Source organism: Euleptes europaea, chromosome 1 (assembly GCF_029931775.1).
Source record: "Euleptes europaea isolate rEulEur1 chromosome 1, rEulEur1.hap1, whole genome shotgun sequence".
Classification (NCBI taxonomy): Eukaryota; Metazoa; Chordata; class Lepidosauria; order Squamata; family Sphaerodactylidae; genus Euleptes; species Euleptes europaea.
Window position 1 is genome coordinate 35798227 of NC_079312.1, and position 15856 is coordinate 35814082.

Genomic DNA, 15856 nt, shown 5'->3' on the forward strand with positions numbered 1-15856 from the left:
ACACCTGGGACCCTCTGACCCAATCTTTACAAAACTTGGGGGTTCTTGCAAGAAGGGTCCCCTCAAGCTACCCTGAAAGTTTGGGACCTCTATCCCCAAAAAATGCCCCCCCCCGGAGCAGCAGAAAGTCGCGAATGTACTTTAAATGGCTTTATTCGGCCAAATGTATTCCCGAACTCCGAATCTCATGCCGAATTGCATGGATCCGAATTGGAGGAGTTCGGACTTCAGCATTTCTCGAATTAAAACGGGCCAAATTTTGCCGAATCTGAATTTTACCGATTTTTTTCCCAACAGCCAAGGCTGTAGCTGGGATTTTCAGTACTTCCTCCATGCCAGTACTGTGTTGCTTTTTCCTTTTACCCCCTCCCTCTTTTCCTGCCAAAATCTTAAAATAGGTCCTTTGATCTGTAATTAAATCCTTGAGCAACTGCAACCTGGAGAAGATGCTTATTAACTCCTTTGCGCTATTGTTAGCTGCAGGCACACCTCAAACGGACCCCACCAGTTTGGGTCAATGCACTGAATAATATTCAAGCACTTAAATGTGAGCATGTTTGACAAACATTGATTTTTGGCAAAATGTTCAGAACTGATGAGCTGGAGATCTATCTCATGCATCTGTTGTTGGGGCATAATATTTCATATTCCTGGTAGAGTATCAAAAGTCTGAATGTGTTCCTAAATCAAATACTCTTTACACATATAAATTTAACATGCAAGGAATGGAAAAAAACTCAAGGCTATATTTGTTTCTGGTTGAGGGGTGGGGGAGAGCATTTGATCCTCAGCTTGCTGTATGATATGATGCCTCCCAGCAATGGATAGATCACGGGGACACCTGTGCCTTCTGCATCTGTTTTAGATGTCTGTCGGATGCTAAAACTGCAAAGCAAATCAAGTAAGTTCACTTTCTGGAGTGCTAAAGCGGTTATGTTATTTACAGAGCAATTCTAAGCATCTGGAAAATGCAAGCAAAACATGCAGGGAGAGCGAGGCGACTTCTGACAGGCAGAAAAGCCATGCATAATCAAATGGAAGCCCCAAAGCAGTCAGTGGGGGGACTGCGGGAAAACATCCGTGCATAAAAGGCCTAAGGCTACAATCTTATGCATGCTGTCTGGGAGTCAGCCCTGTGCAACATAGTTGGGTTTACTACAAAGTAAACACCCAAAGTATTGGGCTACATCTGGGGGGGGGGGCTTAGAATAGTGCCGGCTGCAGAACAGTAGATTTACTGCAGATGTGCCCCATTGTTACTCAGGGACTCAGTTTCATTTAAACCTTACAACAACCCTGTAGTATATGTTAAGCTTAGTCCGAGGTATAGTGGCTGAGAAGGGAACCAAACCTTAGTAAACCATAATCAAACCCAACTGTCAGGTTTGTATTATATTATACTAGCTCTTCACCATATTCTCTAGCCCCTACATAATTTCCAGTAGTAGTAAAGAGCCCCGTGGCGTAGAGTGGTAAGCTGCAGTACTGCAGTTCAAACTCTGCTCATGACCTGAGTTCGATCCCAACAGAAGTTGGTTTCAGGTAGCCGGCTCGAGGTTGACTCAGCCTTCCATCCTTCCAAGGTCGGTAAAATTAGTACCCAGTTTGCTGGGGGTAAAGGGAAGATGATTAGGGAAGGCACTAAAAACCACCCCGCAAACAAAGTCTGCCTAGAAAACGTCGGGATGTGACATCACCCCATGGGTCAGGAATGATCCAGTGCTTGCACAGGGGACCTTTACCTTTTAGTACAATTTCCAGTGGTGGTACAAAGTGAATGCCCTACACACTGCCTGTATGGGAGTAACTATTTTTTAGTTACTTCTGATATAACCTGCCTTTCTCCCCAATGGAGATCCAACGTGACTTATATCCTTCTCCTCTGTTCTATTTTATCCTCACAACCCTGTTATGTAGATTAGACTGAGAGAGTGTGACTGGCCTAAAGTCTCCCAGCAAGCTTCCACGGCAGGGTGAGTATTCAAACTGTGGCCTTCCAGATCCTAGTCCAACACTCTCATGCATTCTGAGTAATGATGTTAATGAATTCTGAATTTATTTTACACATTATATACAGGAGCTGTACGGTGCTCAGTATTCACATCTCATAACAGTATTTAATTTGGATAGCTCAATTTTGGCACATAGCTGCAAAGCCTAAAATTAATAGCTATCGCTAAGGAAGGCGCATATTCACACAGCCTGTCAGTTATATGGTGTGGCCAGTCATCCGTACATTGGGAACATGCTACATTTCTAGGTGTCATATTAGATGTCATTTATGCCTGGAATGCTATTGGGCATTTAAGCCTAAAGGACAACTTAAGTGCCGTGTGTTTTGGAGAGGTGAGTATGTTTCACTTAATGCTGACTTGACTCTGAGAAGTGTTAAGCTAACAGAAGTCTGGTATTACATCCAGTAAAGTCAACAAGAATAATAAGAATTCTAATAACATAAAAAAAGTCTGTAGTGGAACCTTGCCAACTATGAAAAAGAGCACACTACATTAGCTGACATCTTTAGAAAATAAGAGACCAAGAGATTCATGTATAAATCTATTTGGAAAAAACATATAAAACTAATATGTAATTTCCCTGGTTCTGACATTTATTCTGGCTATCATCCTTGGCATTTGTCTTGCTACCACTCTGTATACATTCTTACCTCAGATAAAGAAGAATTGGTTTTTATATGCCAATTTTCTCTACCTTTTTAAAGGAGAATCAAACTGGCTTACAATCGCCTTCCCTTCCTCTCCCCACCACAGACACCTTGTGAGGTAGGTGAGGCTGAGAGAGTTTGGAGAGAACTGTGATTAGCCCAAGGCCACCCAGCAGGATGCATGTGTAGGAATGGGGAAACCAACCCCGGTTCATCAGATTAGAGTCCGCTGCTCATGGGGAGGAGTCGGGAATCAAACCCGGTTCTCCAGATTAGAGTCCACTGCTCCTAACCACTACACCATGCCTTGAGAAATAGTAAACTGTCTTTACTATTTATCAAAGGTGTGTTTGCTGCCACCCATTAATCAAACAATGACTTCTTAATATTGCAAGCAAGAAACTAAAAGAAGCCATTACATTAACTTCTAACAACTGACAGGCAGGCTCCTGCAAACTGATGCTCCTAAGAAATGAGTAACATTTACACAAATGCCTTAGATGAAATTTAAATGACATACGGAGTGCCTTTTTATATTGTTTCAATTACCGTAATGAGTTCTTTAATACTTACCAAAAATACCCCAGGGGGTCTGATCCATCTGTTTAAACACCTTACATTCAGTCTACTAGATGAAGTGAATCTCCCACAGTATTTCTTCCGTGTTCCTTCTCCCTCCCTTTCCACACTACTTTCTTTTTTAAAATGTCCTCAATTTAAGGACAAAGGCAGCTGGATGGGTTATATAAGCAAAAGAACCAATTTAAACCTTTTTAACAGCTATATGTTATTCAGTGATAATACACAGATATGTTGATTATTTTCATTAATTTACTTTCCCTATGATTGCCCTATTTGTGCTAATAATCAATAAAAAGCAATTAAAACATGGGGAAAACTGTGCTCTGGTATTCTGATGCTGAGAAACTCTATGTACAGTTATGTTCTCCCAGATCTGTCAGGAGCAATTCAGGTCTGATAAAGCTGGTGTCCTTGGTCTGTGACACCAATGTAATTACAGTATCAGGCAATCTCTGTAACCACTTTCTGGTAAAACACCAACTTACTGGGAAAAACCAGTCCTGCAAATGTATACACCTCTCATACCTCCATGGCATTCTTTTAAAAATATGCTTTCTGAGCGTCATGCTTTCTTGTTTTGAGCTACAAAATGGAAATTGGATAAACCATGAATTAATTTCCCTGGCCAGAAAATCATAAATTTCAGGAAGCTGCCTTGAACACACATGAAGCTGCCTTATACTGAATCAGACCATCAAGGTCCATTTAAGTCAGTATTGTCTGCTCAGACTGGCAGCGGCTCTCCAGGGTCTCAGGCAGGGGTCTTTCACATCACTTACTTGCCTAGTCCCTTTAACTGGAGATGCCCGGGATTCAACCTGGGACCTTCTCCATGCCAAACAGATGCTCTGCCTCTGAGCCACAGCCACGGCCCTAATACACAGATACATTAATTATTTTCATTAATTTACTTTATACTGGCCTTCAGTGGAAGACATGATGCACATTGAAATTAAGGTGCATAGAGGGGGAGTGGACATAGATATGTGGATCCTACCACCTGCCAATTTATGATCACCAGTTTGTTAGCAGGAATCTACATGTGAAGAAAATATACCATGCATAAGCCCTATCCCCTGAATTGGGTACTCTGTTTTTTTTCAAACATTCCTGATTATGGAGATTCTGTAGGAATTTCAAATTAGAAATCCTTCTATGTAGAAAACCTGTAAGTTGTTCTACACTGGGGTGCATTGGTCTCTCATACAGTGTGCATGCGAGTATCAACCTCATAAAGCTAATCTGAAATTTATTATATAACCTGTCTATGTGTATACACCCATACACATGCCTGGGCTTGTATAAAGTTTTCTATCTATATATGGTCATACATTTGTATATGACATGTGTGTGTATTATATGGGTTTTTATTTGACCACTGATGAAGGCCTGCAGGCCGAAACGCATATGGTCTGTGTGGTTTAAGTCTATCAACTGTATGAGTTGCCATTGTGCCTTGTTTTATCATTTTTAATGTTTTTAACCTCAATATAAGCACTTTAAAATAAAAATATTTTTCTATTATATAATTTTACCTTTTCCACCCAACCTTGGGTACCCAGTTTATAATAGGAAGGGTTCCAATCAAATTCAAGCCTTTAGAAATAAAGTTCTCACAAACAAAACAGTGTAAGCTCTTGACCCATTGAACCAGAAATCACCACAGAGACAATTAGATTCCAAGCAGATGGCTTTACTGGTCAAATAGGCAATACAGTGCTTTGAAGGCAAGATGACAGCTATGAGTTGTCTTGCCCGTTATTTGGAAATATAAGGCAGAGAAACGGCGGGAGATTGCAAAGCATAAACAGAGCATTATTTCCCAGGAGTGGCGTTCCCAGGCTTTGGTATGTGTAGCCGTCCTTGAAGTCTGGACGGTTCAGCAGAGAAACGAAAGGAAACATCTAAACCGAGATAACAGCCTGACAAACAGCCTCGGAGGCCTTCCATAAGGCTGAAAGCGCAGGACCTTCTAAATAGTCTCTGGAAGGCCATTCCAGAGGGTGGAGAAAAGTAATCAAGCACGTAGCAACAGGAAATGTCAACAGCCACAACAGCACTGCAAAAAGGAACTGCTGGGCTGAATGAAGCTGGTCCACAGGTCCACACGGGAAGCGTTTATGAGTGTAAGGGATTGGCTGTGGGAACTGTCAGTTATCCTAATGCTACCAGTTTATTTTTTTTCAGCACTGATCTCCATTTGATGCTGAAACCTCTTCTAGAAAAAAAGATTAGGACCATATAAGCTAGGAAGCAGCATTTCAGCCCTAACAGGTGGATCCAAGGGGCTACAAGCTTTATCTTGCTGCTCTGGAAATCTGTGAATTACTGTTTTGCTACCCTTGTGAAGGGGAGATGTAGGTATTACGTTAGCTCCACAATCCTAAGCAGTTACACCTTATTACATCTCTCAACATCTTCTAAGGACTGCACTGTAGGAGTACTAACTTCTATTTTTACAACAGATGATGCTAAGAAATGTCAAATAATTTCCCAAAAAAAGGGGTCACACACCCACTAAAGGGGTCACACACCCACTAAATTGAGGCCATGTCTTCTCCACAGAGGTGAAGGAAGCATGTATAATCATTATCTCCTTCATGTTTTCCTTACTTACTATTCTTATTAATACTAAGGTGGGCTGAGGTGGAGTGGGGTGACACATCTAGCTAGCTATAGAGCAGTGTGGGAATTTGAACCTGATCTCCCTGATCCTAGTCTGACACCCTAAAAACTACACCACACAGGATTTTATACTCACAGCCATATTATAGCTCTAATTCTTTCAAGTATTTTCAGGAGAAGAGAAAGTTCACATTAATAAATTTGCTGCCATTTGCTCGATAGTAAGCTCCCAGTTACAAGGTATGACTTAGCCATTGTTGCATATTGGTTAGAGTGTTGTGCTACTAGGACCTGGGATTGAATTGTGAAACTTACTTGATGTGTCTGAACCATTCACCCTCTCTCGGTCTCCCCTACCTTCCCAGAGTTGCTGCGAGTATGAAAAGGTAGGCTGAGAGTATATGCCTGGCCCAAGGTCACTCAACAAGACTCATTGGAGAAAGGCACTGGCAAACCACCTCTGCTTTGCATTTGCCTTGAAAGCCCTTTGCTGGGGTAACCATAAGTCATCTGTGACTTGATGGCACTTTACACACACACATCCATAGCTGGAGTACAATTTGCAAGTCACTACACCACTCTCTTTTATGTCTTTCCAAAGACTGTATGGATTATATGATACAGTCAAATGAAACATCCACTTCCACCAAATACACTAAATATATAATATATTAAATTACTAAGATGCTACACTTGATTCTCACTGACTGGATGGTTTCTGAATTTCTTTCACAACAGTGGCCAAACCAAAACACTGAGGTGTAAAATCCAAGGGAAATATAATTTAGTTCCTAATAACAGAATTCCATTTCCTGCTCTTCCTTTTAATGCTGGCAACTACTCGGCATAGCAGTAAACTACAACAGATGGAAACGTTTGTGTATGTTTGTTCTGGGGGTGGTGGAGAGAAAAACAGAGGTATGAGAGGAACTGTCTCTGGTGCTGATCATGAAATGTTATTTTCAGAGGAAGGCTGAGCGTGTCAAGAGTCAGCTAGCCTGATATTTTAACTGCTAGGCTGTCTAAGGTTTGTCTGTAATCAGAGCAGATGTGCACACCAAAACAGCTGATTTTGGTCATATCGAAGCACAAGCACTAACAGCCATCTGGAAGTCTCAATAAAGGGCAGAGAAAGCAGCATTTCTCAGTTTATGCATAGGCTTGTCAATATGGGGTTTATTCATCCAATCCCTAAGAGCACCATGCAAAATCCAAACAGATTTGAAATTGAGATGTTTGCTCCTGCTAGCTTTCTTTGCAACACTACTAATCCTTTTTTTAAAAAAATAGAGTTTTTTCTGCCCGTATGGGTTTGAGGGTATATGGACATCTAACCCATGGCGCTTTGTATCAGAACCATTCTCTGTAACAGTTTATTACCAAACATACACCCTTTTAATAGATGCTATTTTCAAAGTTCAGTGAACACAGTGGTGGGTTTTCTTGAATATCAGCTTTGCTATATGAATGCTAAATTTTCATTTGTTATGTCTCTATTGCTTAATGACCCAATTATTTGGGGTCAGTTTCTTTGTTTAGAATTAACGCAAGAACTCTGTTTCTCTGTGATAGCTCCATAAAAACCCTCAGTCATTTCTCACCAAAATAATTAAAAATAAGAGTGCCCTTTAAACCAATACAAAGTTATGCTAATGTTTACAATTATAACAACTGCATTAACTGTTAGGACTCAAACTTGTGTCAGAAGTTTGGAGAAAACCAATAAACTGTATACCATATACCAATGGGTCTGATCACTTGGTGAATTCTAACTATTTGATAACGAAGTGGCAAAAAATGTACATGAACATTACCATAAAACTCAATCTACTTAACACTAAACATGGCCTGAGCTATAAATATTTACCTGAGACGTTTTGGAGAATATTAATATTCAGTTTTATTGGGGTAACCTGTAAATGCTGAAAAAAAATCAAACAAACCAGATGCAATACTGTCAACAAAAATTAAAATCAAGCAATTATAATAAATATTAATGCTGCCTTGTGAGTAATATGAAAAAGAGAAACAAAACATGGAAATGCAAAAACATGCTCATATAATGGCCAGATATTCTGGTGTTAAGTGATACTTGGATTTTGGCAAGTATCTCTTGTCTAGTGCTCAAATATATTCCATTAGATGCTTCTAAAAGCACACCTGTGCACACACAGAGAGACAGCATGGTGGAGTGGTTAACAGCGGTGGTTTGGAGCGCTGGACTCTAATCTGGAGAACTGGGTTGGTTTCCCCACTCCCACACATGAAGCCAGCTGGGTGACCTTGGGCTAGTCACAGTCTCTCAGCCCCACCTACCTCACAGGGTGTCTTGTGGGGAGGGGAAGTGAAGGTGATTGTAAGCCGGTGTGATTCTTCTTTAAGTAGAAGAGAAAGTTGGCGTATAAAAACCAACTCTTCTTCTTCTTCCTCTTTACATGCAAACACGTGCCCCATACCCACCCTCTCCCTACCAGTCCTCCCTTTCTTTTCTTTTTCCCCTCCTTCCTTGGCACCCATAATATGTTGTGGCAAACTCACTAATACATTAAAAACTACCTATTAAAATAATATTGGATGTTTTCAACATTTCTTGTCCTGTCTTCTTTTCTTCTCTTCATTTCTTCTCTAAATGCACAAACTCAGTTATAACCCAAATTGAGTTGTGATAAACATAATAACACAGTGAGACATACCTATATACAGTCCTCCCTTTCTCAAACAATGGACTTACCCTGCAATAGTGGGTAATGTGGGGAGTGGCACCTTAAACAGAGCCTATCTTACTTTTTCCCACCTTTCCCATCACGGCTTCCTAACTTGGTTGATGGGAACTGTGGTTTTCACGGCGTACTACATTGAAGCATAAGACCAAGGAAACTATGACTTCTATCAAACCCATCAATCCAATAAATTTTGAGCATGTTCTAAAAGCAACCACTGATTGGCAGTCAGTGTGAAGATGAATGTCATGAACTGGTCAGACACAAATATTCTTGAAATATCACTCATTTTAAAATAGAGAACAAGTCATCAAACTTTTGCTAAAAGGGTAACTTCAACTTTTGAATACATCATTATCAAGAATCGCAGCATCAGTGAAGAAAATTGCAGACCTAAAGGTATTCCGTTGGCTACCGCAATACCCTTTTTTTTGTACTGTCAAGGAGCAGCTTTTCAAGGCAAGAGGTGTTCAAAGGTGGTTTGCCATTGCTTGCCTCCATGTCACAACCCTAATATTTCTTGGAGGTCACCCATCCAAATACTAACCTGGGCTGACCCTGCTTAGCTTCTGAGATCTGACAAGATCAGGCTATCCTGGGGCTATCCAGGTCAGGCCTTGCAATACTTTTTTTTGTGCCAGAAGGCACAACTGACTTATGGTGACCCCATAAGGTTTTCAAAGGCAAGAGATGTTCAGAAGTGGTTTGCCATTGCCTGCCCCTGCTTGCCCCGCATCATAACCCTGGTGTTCCTTGGAGGTTGCCCATCCAAATACTAACCAGGGCTGACCCTGCGAAGAAGAAGGAGAAGAAGAAGGAGGAGATGAAGGAGGAGGAGGAGGAGAAGGAGAAGAGTTGGTTTTTATATGCTGATTTTCTGCACCACATAAGGGAGAATCAAACCGGCTTACAATCACCTTCCCTTCCCTTCCCTGTGAGGTAGGTGGGACTGAGAGAGTGTGACTAGCCCAAGGTCACCCAGCTGGCTTCAGGTGTAAGAGTGGGGAAACAAATACAGTTCACCAGATTAGCATCCACCGCTCATGTGGAGGAGTGGGGAATCAAACCCAGTTCTCAGTCCACAGCTCCAAACCACCGCTCTTAACCACTACATCATGCTGGCTTAGCTTCTGTGATCTGACGAGATCAGGCTAGCCTGATTCCAGCACTGAAACCTACATCATTAAAAATAAAATCCAAATTCATATCAACATACCAACCCCTGAGATCCTGTAAAGAGATGCCCTTTGTATACAAATCATGTATTCTGCCAATGATCCTTGCTCCTTCCCTTATATCAAGCATGCCATATTACCAGGAAATCTTTTGAATATTTCCAGGGGCGGGGGAGAAACAAAACACCATGAACATGGTTGGAGAATGTACCCACTATTTACCATTAATACTTAGCAAGTAAAAAGAAATAATAATAATAATTACATAATTAGGAAATTTCTGAAACATCTTGGATGATTAAAACAACCACACCCACTTCAATATTGCTTGAGAATTTTACCTCTGATAATTTTACCTCACATTTGATCACTATCCAGTGGATACAAAGAGAATACTAGGATGGTATACACAACAATAACTAGCTCTTTATTCTACTGGTAACATCAACAGTGATTTAAGCAGGGCTTTCTTGAACACCATAGTGCCATGGCTGCCTACAGCACAACGGAGTTTGCCTTTGTGAACATTTGGAAAACATTCTCCCCCTTTGTGAACACTCCCTTAAAGCATTTTAAATTGTTTTAAAGTACTGTACAATTTAGAGCACTTAAAAAAACCACATTGAATGAACCCATGGAGATCAGAAAATGTGTACAGAAAGCTATTGCGATTTTGGTCAGAGAATGAAAAGCAAAAAGCAAGTAAGTTGATGTCTGAAAAGCACTGCTGCTTAAAATACTTCTTTGAGGCTTGAAAGGGTGGACAGTGGTCTGCTAAAAGTTAATCTCTCAACTTTTCCTGGGGGGCATTTTTCACGGTAGATTTTGCTTCTGTTTTGCCACGGACTAAAAAAAAAACACAATTTAAATGTTTTTTTCATGGCCGCAATTTATCCCCGTCAATTATCTATAGTTTTGGTTTTTCATGGGAACAAAGCACGCTTTATTTGACAATGGTTTGGTCTGTCCCTTTTGTAGGAGGCCTCCCCTTCCAACAGGCTCATTGTTTATGCCTGCCAACAGCTCCGCCCCAACTCCGCCCAGCAGATTAGGTCGTGCGGTTCACCAGCCCCAGCGCTAAAAACAAGCACCAGTCCCTCTGGTCTCCTCCATTTTTCTTCCACCCTCGCTCTGTTCTGCTTTTGGAACAGATTCCAAATTGGGGGGGGGGGGGCAAGGCAGCGCTTTCCTCAAAGCTTCCCTCTATTTTCTATAGGTGTGGAACCCATTGCCCTTTAATGATAGACAGGATGGGGGGGGGCGGAATCCATGTGCCCAGAGAAGTGTTTAGCTGAAAGTGAGAATGGCGGGGGAGGGAGAGGAAAGAAGGCCCCTGGATTGCGTGCCGGCCATGATCCGGCCACATTGCATCGTGAGAGACAGGAGGGCTCCTAGCTTGCGCACCAGCCCCGATCCAGCCAGTGTGCATGGCGGGGGGGGGGGGAGAGAAGGCCCCTGGATTGCGTGCCGGCCATGATCCGGCCACATTGCATCGTGAGAGACGTGAGGGCTCCTAGCTTGCACGCCATCCCCGATCCAGCCAGTGTGCATGGTGGGGGGGGGGAGAGGAAAGAAGGCCCCTGGACTGCACACCGGCCATGATCCGGCCACATTGCATCGTGAGAGATAGGAGGGCTCCTAGCTTGCGCGCCAGCCCCGATCCAGCCCGTGTGCATGGCGGGGGCGGGAAGAGGAAAGAAGGCCCCTGGATTGTGCACCGGCCATGATCCGGCCACATTGCATCGTGAGAGACAGGAGGGCTCCTAGCTTGCGCGCCAGCCCTGATCCAGCCAGTGTGCATGGTGGGGGTGGGAGAGGAAAGAAGGCCCCTGGATTGCATGCCGGCCATGATCCGGCCACATTGCATCGTGAGAGACAGGAGGGCTCCTAGCTTGAGCGCCAGCCCCGATCCAGCCAGTGTGCATGGCAGGGGGGAGGGAGAGGAAAGAAGGCCCCTGGATTGCGCGCTGGCCATGATCCGGCCACATTGCATCATGAGAGACAGGAGGGCTCCAAGCTTGCGCGCCAGCCCCGATCCAGCCAGTGTGCATGGTGGGGGGGGGAGAAGAAAGAAGGCCCCTGGATTGCGCGCCGGCCATGATCCGGCCACATTGCATCGTGAGAGACAGGAGGGCTCCTAGCTTGCGCGCCAGCCCCGATCCAGCCAGTGTGCATGGCGGGGGTGGAGAGGAAAGAAGGCCCCTGGATTGCGTGCCGGCCATGATCCGGCCACAGTGCATCGGGAGAGAGGAGGGAGATAAGAGCAGGCTGGCCGCCCCTCTTCAGAAGAGTGATGGGAGGGGGTTTTGCCTTTGGTTTTCCGCTCTCACGATGCACATTTTTCCCATCCGAATTCTCAAAAATTCCCCCTCCCCACTGGGGTAGATGGGCCAACAGCCCCTTCCCTTGAACATCACCCCCACGGGTCCAGCTGCCCTAGACTGAGCTGCCACCACCACCATCCCCAGCGCGCGAGGAGCACATGGCGTGGCCCCGCCGGTCTCCCCCTGGAGCCGTCCGTCTGACATCCCCCTGGGCTTGGAGGTGTGGGCCCAGCTCCAAGGCCCATCCCGGGCAAGGGGCGGGGAAGGCGTGCGGGAACGGAGGGAGAGAAGTGCCAGGATTCTAGGCAGGCAGGCAGGCAGCAAAAGGGGCGGTATTCTTGTCCGAGCGCGAAACTCTCCCAGCCAATCACCGTTCTTGGGCGAGGAGAAAGGAGACGTCCCGGGGAGCAAAGCAAACTTTTTTTCATGGGCATCCGAGCAACAAAACACGCATCCACGGGAAAGATCGTCTCAAAAGTGGTTTGGATTGCCTCTCTTTTAATGCGGCTTGTTTTGCTCAGTGGGGGGAAATACGGATCTCCAGTGAATAACCAAAATTTGACTCCGATGCAAATCAGCGTCGAAACAGCAGCAAATCTCCGTGAAGAATACCCATGGGACTGGGGCACTCACAAGGATTCCATCTGGACACCAGATCAGAATGTGTTTCCTGTTGCCAATGTTTGTAGTCATGCAGTTCAGAAATCTACACAGGAACTTTGTACAGGAATAGAATGTTGGCTGCTGATTTTTATGAGTCTTTTCTTTAAACTACACACTAAAGAACAGAGCATCAGATAGAATGAGTAGGCAGACTCATCACTGAACCCAGAAGACTAGGAAGGAAGGTCTAGAGGTTCAAAATGATTGAGCAAATGGTGGTTTCAATGAGCCAGTTTTAATGAAAGCTGATTGAATATAATTGTGCTCAACCAGAAAGCATCTGCATTTTGTGAACATCCAGACAGCCATTTGTTTGACAGTGACACCCACAAAATGCGCACATGGATACTCATCCCCATACTTCCCATTTTCCTCCCCCTTTCCAAACCACAAACTTTGTCTTTTGAAGTGGGGAGGGGGAGACTTAACTGGCTATGCAGATAGCTCAAGTGGGGCCTATCTTTCCGGCAAATTACTCTTCCCAAATTTGTCAAGGATTACTTCCTGTCTGGGTTGATTAGAATTACATCCTCCTTGGTTTCCCAAAGTCAATTAGAAGGTAGAAGAAATTAGAATTGCTATCATCACTATCTGGGGAAGTTTGGCAAGGTAGAGTCTAGTTGGGAGCTAGCCTATATTTACTGAGCCACCTCCTATAACCTGCCTGCCTTCAGAAAGGTAAGATTTGCTGTTTGGGAGGAGGGTGCTGTAGTGACAGCAGGCATTTGTGAACCGTTCCAAATTGGGTACTTCATGAACTGGGTATGTTCATGCTTTGAGTTTCCAAATTCATCAGCATCACTAGTTTTAATCAATGTATTTCATCTGTTTATAGGGCAAGACAACTACTGCACATTCTAACTATGCTAAATGGGTTACAACAAGTAATATGGGTTATGGCAAAAAAGCAAAATGGTTTCACTGAAATGTAAAGCATGCATTCCCCCCCCCCTCTGAAGAAAAAGCCCCTTAAGTTATCTGGGAATGACAAACTCCCATTCTTTTAGGTAACATGAAATAAAAGGTCCTAGGCCATTTGGACAAGATCTGTTTACCTGTAGTCAATCATTTGCCTTCTTTAGCTATTTTCCCAGTTACTGTGCTACTGAGTTTCCCTGGTCTGGTGGTGATTTTGTCTCACTGCTCACCCAGATGCTTGTGATTAAGGAACCAGGAGAGAAGGAACACCAAAAGCAGCAGAAGAAGTTGAAATCAAGTTTAGTCAGTTTGGACTGATCATCACCACTCCTAAAAATGGGCTTAATTAAATGAATAACAACAAATATACCAAATGAGGTGGAAAATTGGCCATGATGATATCTCTGATCTGCAGAACCTGCCATGTTAATATTCCCAAAGTTATATTTCAATAGCTAAAGGAAACCACAGATCTGTCAATATGAGATGATACAGACAACCCCCCTACTATTTCTATGTCAGCCTATAAAGTGATATATTATTAAGCAAATGTCAGGAAATGCCACCAAACAAATGTCACAGCAAGCTAGAGAACACAGTGATATTGTCAAGTATATTTTACTAAAAAGCCAATAGAAAATCTTCAATTATTTTGCCACATGTATTTCAAGACCTGACCCCATAGCTGACAAATTCAAACTAGCATTTACAACTGCAATAATTCTGGAAAACCAGACGTTTTGCATTTAGTAGTAGCAATCACTGCATTAAAAATAAGATTTTGTCAATGGGCATACACAGTAGGTTTTTCTCTGGTTTAAATACTGGTTGTATAGTGACACTAACTGCTTTGATCTTCCAGGATAGAAGTTGTTTATCACTTTACTTTCCTCTATCCAACAAGCTCTTTTGGTTATCTATCACGGAAACATGCTGCAAAATGTGTGGGTAGGGTGGACTGTACCAATTCAGACTAGGGGAGGGGACTACCACTTTTCATTGCACCCCCCATTACAAATGGAAAATAGTAAACTAGTGAGAAAGTTCTAACTTAGCCCTGATCCAGCTTGCTAGCATTCTTTTTGCAGAGAGTTTTTAGCGCACAAATGTAATCCTCCAACTTCTGCTTTTCTCTGCCTGCCAAAAAATTAGCTAATTTTCCTTAATTTTTTTACAATTGTCTTTCATCCATTTGCATGTAACACAAATAACCAAGTAAATGCCAAAGTTTCGAGGGTAAGGAGATGAGGGAGATTAGAAGAAGAAAAAATATTGAGGAAAGGCAGAATGGGTTGGGGATACCCAGGGTCACTGCAGTTTTATCTTGCTTATGCTCAGATATCTTGTCAAAGGATAAATGGGCTCACATTCTAGCTGTATCAGAAGAAGTGAGTTGTGGCTGACGAAAGGTCATACCCTGCCAGAAATTTTGTTTCAAAAGGTGCAACTGGACTTTTGCTCTTTTTTATATCTTGTCAAAGACATTCATGTGCTGTTAGCCAGATGCTGTCATTTTTGTCAGGGTTTTTCCTTCAGTTCATTTATATTATTATTTATTATTATTATTTATTATTATATATTTTATTAAGTTTTAAGGGATACAAAAGAGAAAAAGTGGAAATGGGAAAAGGATAATAGGTTTTACAAATCTTGCTGGGTCGGCATCCAGGACGCGCCCTCCAACTCTATCCCATTATTCTTAAGTATCAAATATCAAGTCTTTCATTTCTATCTTTTGACATCTATTTGCATAGTTTAACTGCATCTTATAACTGTTCTAATCTATAACAGAAAACTCATGCTATTTCTACCCTAAATTCACAGTGTATCCATCATAAAATGGTTGCCATCTCTGTTCGTGCTCCTCCAGCGATTTCTTCTTCAACGGATTCGAAAGTCTTGCAATGTCTGCATATTCATACATTTTAGTAATCATTCTTGTAATGTTGATGTTTTCTTATCTTTCCAATGTTTTGCATACAGTGTTCTTGTGCTATTCCTTTGTTTTCTACCATTTTCAGGGCTTGTTTTAAAACAATACAGGAGTGTTTGAATTTAGATTTATCATGCAAGCTATTCTGACAGTAGTGTCAGCATTTCAGAGATTCCAAATGTTCCATGACAATTGGGAACACACAGCAAACAGGAGGAGGACACCCTGTGAGGTAGGTGAGGCTGAGAGAGCTC